The sequence below is a fragment of the Podarcis gaigeae genome, assembly GCF_964106915.1.
Source record: "Podarcis gaigeae genome assembly, chromosome: 2".
Classification (NCBI taxonomy): Eukaryota; Metazoa; Chordata; class Lepidosauria; order Squamata; family Lacertidae; genus Podarcis; species Podarcis gaigeae.
The window spans coordinates 98,717,401-98,722,066 of NC_139679.1; the positions used below are offsets into that span (position 1 = coordinate 98,717,401).

Here is a 4,666-nt window from a genome sequence, read left to right on the forward strand (position 1 = left end):
AGCCGATCCACGATCATTATAATTATGGTGGGCAGAGAGGATGCTGAGCTGCACAGAGAGCTTTAAACCCCCAGCACTGGTTAGTTTTTGTTTTAATTACAGTGGTACCTCGGCTTAAGAACTTAATTCGTTCCGGAGGTCCGTTCTTAACCTGAAACTGTTCTTAACCTGAGGTACCACTTTAGCTAATGGGGCCTCCTGCTGCCGCTGTGCCACCGCTGCACGATTTCTGTTCTCACCCTGAAGCAAAGTTCTTAACCTGAGGTAATATTTCTGGGTTCGCGGAGTCTGTAACCTGAAGCGTATGTAACCCGAGGTACCACTGTATGCTGCTGCCAAAATCAGTGGGGCACTACTGAGGTGGGGAGTAAAAAGTGCTTTGGAGAACTGCATCAGGCCACCCATTTTAAACCGCATATTACTCCTTTGTCTCAGCTTGGGCTACAGGTCTCTGTGTATGTGAATATATAAGTAGTTATTTTTATTTTATTTTCAAGTATTTTTGATCCCGCATCAACTGTTTTTGGAAGAGCTTTTACAAGCAATGTTGGTCAAAACTAGACTTGCCAATTTTGTGATCGAACAAGCAGCCCACCAGCCAGACAATGTAGCCTACAGGGGTACCAACTTGAATAAAATATGGGGGGGGTAAGTCCTGCCCTGCATAATCAATCACAAGATGCGGCACACAAACACCATCTGAATGGCAATCTCATTCAACTGGGGAGGGGGGGCACCTCAAATATTTTGTAGGGGAGTGAAGGGACCTCGGCCCCTAGGAGTTGACACACCTATGGTAGCCTACCAAGCACAGGACAATTCTCTTCTACCCAGTTTGAGAACCACCACTGTTATTTCAGATCTTCAAAACACCAGGTTTTAAGCCAGGCATTCCTGCTTTGAATTACTGTTATAGTGGGCAACATTGTTGACTTGGCGTTTTAAATGATGTGTTATTTTTTAAAGGGGATGCGGGTGGCACTGTGGGTTAAACCACAGAGCCTAGGACTTGCCAATCAGAAGGTTGGCGGTTCGAATCCCCGCGATGGGGTGAGCTCCCATTGCTCAGTCCCTGCTCCTGCCCACCTAGCAGTTCGAAAGCACATCAAAGTGCAAGTAGATAAATAGGTACCGCTCTGGCGGGAAGGTAAACGGTGTTTCCGTGCGCTGCTCTGGTTCGCCAGAAGCAGCTTAGCTATGCTGGCCACATGACCCCGAAGATGTATGCCGGCTCCCTCGGCCAATAAAGCGAGATGAGCGCCACAACCCCAGAGTCGGCCACAACTGGACCTAATGGTCAGGGGTCCCTTTTTCTTTACTATTTTTAAAAAACAACAATAACATTGTATTTATTGTGTTCTGCTTTTGTTTATATTAGTTATAATAATTCTACTACATTTTAAAATTTTATCATCTCTGTTAACTGCTTGGGGATTTTTTGCTCAAAATGTTAAGTGGTGTAGAGCTTTTCTAAATGAATAACATTGTCTCCCCACCCTCCTGGAAAATAGCTGACTAATTATTGGAAGGAATGAGAAATGAAAGCAAGCTAGTCCTTACAAGGTGCTGGATATGAGAGAAAGCAACACTTATGGAAATCCTGGCAAACTCTGAATATGCCTGTCATCATAGTCTGAGAAATTAAAGATAAATAGGGTTCAATATGTACAAACACTAGCATGACCGGAGGTTGAAGGCATGAAGAGAGCAGACCTTAGTGTTCCTAAGAGCAAAATGTCACTTATGACCCAAGAGAAGAATGGAAATACAAATAATGACACATAAGTCAAAGGTGTCCTCAGGCTTCCAGTAAGAACAGGCACTGTTACTTACTAAAAGAACCACCTGTCTTACTATAAAACACAATTGAGGCCTAGCACCTCCATCAACAGCCAGTCATCTTATCATGTATACAAACAACTATTGGGTTTTTTTCTTCCCAAGCTGCCTCTGGAAGACAGATGGTCCCACCTGCAGCTATTAACACGCTGGTCTCCCAGTAATAGTGCATGCACTTTTTCCACAATTATACACCAATATATTTTTGGACACCATGAGCCATGGCTTTGTTGGTAATTCAGCAGCGTGAAGGGAAAGAGGAAAAAGAGCAGATACAAATGGACTAGATGATGTGATATACAGTACTTCATTTGGTACAAGAAGACAGGGGCCATGAGATGCTTACTATCAGGAGAAGCAAAATGGTCACTGGCTATGCTTCTGGGGGCAGATGGGAGTTGTACTTCAGCAACATCTGGCGGGTCAAAGGTTCCCCACACCTGCTCTAGTTTATATACCTGTTTCTTCTAAAATAATATATGTTTTTGCCTTGAATGCTTTCTCTGACTTTTATATATCCTAAACTCAAGAGCAGCTTGGGAATCATCTGGATTGTCCTCACATGGAAATTCGTATAAACCCGTCTGTTGGCCTTAAGGAAGAGTCTAAAGACAGACAGACAGACAGACAGACAGACAGACAGACAGACACACACACACACACACAGACACACAGACACACACACACACACACACACACACACACACACAAAACTACATTTGGGCAATTTTATGGTAGTTGTCATTAAGAACTTGTTTTACCTGCACAAGTTACTTCCCTCACCCTTAAAATTACAAGGCAAATGTTTGGTTAGACACTGGTGACTGGGAAAATAAGATAAAGGTTTAGGTCGAAATTATGAAATTGGAAAAAAACAAGAGAGATGCAGGACAAGTGAAAGAAACCTTCTTCTCACAGCCATAACATGGGAAGTCCCAGTAATTTTTTTTAATTTGGAATGTATAATTGGCTTTATTGTATGTATTATGATGTGATGTGATAAGATTTGATTTGATACCAATTGGAATGTTATTAATGAGAAATTAATAAAAACTATTTCAAATCCCCTAAAAAACTCCATGTTTCCTTCATGGGAAAAATGCTTGGCTAGAACCCCCATATTCCCTCATGAGGGAAACACTTGTTTGGGAACCCCATGCCCTTGTCATAACTTTGGTGTCCTAAACATAGAGAATTTACTCATCTCCCTTCTCCTCTGTCTCAACACTAAAACCTGGCCATTCACTGAAACTGGATATAGGCAATGGACAAAGAAAAATAAATGTCTAACAAAGAAAGGTTTATCTCCTTTGAGGGGAAAGGGCCAGAGAAAGTGTCGAAGGAAATTGTGAAAAGTGAGATAAAAGTGTTAATATGCAAACAAACTGGGAATAGAAAGGAAGGGGGTGAGAGATGAAAAAAACTTTTATAGGAGAAAGTGAATGTAAAAGAACATGTGTGTGTGAAAGAAACTGTCAGAATATGTGGAAAGGGAGAAGATACAAGCCAAGTGTGAAAGATGAATAGGAGAAGAAATGAGAGCAGATATGCAACCATTCTTTGAGAGAGACATAGGGCAGAAAGGGGAAAATATAAAAGGAATAGCTTTCTCCATTTAGTGCTTCTGGATCCACAAATTCTGCTTAAAACGGGGAGGCTGAGTCACAATACTTCCAGAGCAAATGTCTGTACTTAACTTGAGGGAAACTCAACAATGGGCCTGCTTGCTATAAGGAAAACACTGACAAAGAATTTAGAAATTTTCAAAGATGGATTCAATATCAGTAGATAGTTATGCCAATAATTATCCACTGACTATGCCAAACTCTGCCTCCGTCCACCACCATTTTGTGACTGGTGCACCTCAGCCAGCCAGTCATGTGGACCCTGAGGGAAGAAAGTTTGAGAACCCCTGAGATATGGGGTTGCACGCTAGCTTAGATGGCTTTTTTAAAAAAGGTTGGACAAATCCATGGAGGATAAATCTCTCAACAGCGAATAGCTGTAAGTGCAAAGATGGGAACCTTTGTGTTCAGTGCCAGTATACCTCCAGTGACAGTTGCTGTTGACAAAGGACAAGGATTGACCATCATGTTCTTCTTGCAAGTTTCCCGAGGGGCATCTGGAATTGAGTCCTGTGCTAGCCAAGAGTTAGAAGAGAAGGACGTAAGAATTTACTGACTGGAAGAGACCATAGAGCCATTTAGTCACAGCTATGTGATGTGACAGTACGAGAAAATAACAGATTCTGCTTTAAAGACTAATTTGGAGAGAGAGAAAAAAATCAGCCCCAGAGAAAAATAAAATATCCATATATTATGAGCCTGTTTTAATTCTAAAAATGGCTTTCTTTCTTACATTTCTAGCCCACCATTCCTTCAGGAATTCAGGGTGGGATACATGATATCCCCCTCCTCAGTTTTTCCTCAACAGCAACCTGCTGAGGGAAGCTAGGTTGGGAGAGAGTTGACTGGCATTGGCACAAGGTCACCATGAACTTTGTGGCTTCTTGGGAATTTGAAGTGGGATTTCCCTGGTTTAAGACCAGACCTCTTAACTACAACACTGTGCTAGTTTAATGTAGTGCAGACAGGGTTTTGGTACAAGATTTTAAGGCAGGACATAGCCTGTAGGCGTTCATTGTGTACTGGGACGGGTCTCTTGGAGCCTCTCAAAGCATCTCTATGACTACTTGTAACCCAAGCCGATGTTGTTATCGCAGAGCTATCATCTGACCCTTCAGACTCCCGATATTACATTACAGGCTATCGAGGGGCTTAATACTGTGTTCTTCTTCTTTGCCCCGCCATGCTTAGTTACAAAGTAG

At 42.2% G+C, this 4,666-nt stretch overlaps 1 long non-coding RNA gene across 2 annotated transcripts in view; it reads right to left on the minus strand.

Annotated features, from left to right (window-relative positions):
- The window catches only part of LOC310838269, a 62,970-nt gene that overhangs the window by 52,053 nt on the left and 6,251 nt on the right, over positions 1–4,666 (minus strand). The gene's annotated exons all lie outside the window — the stretch shown is intronic.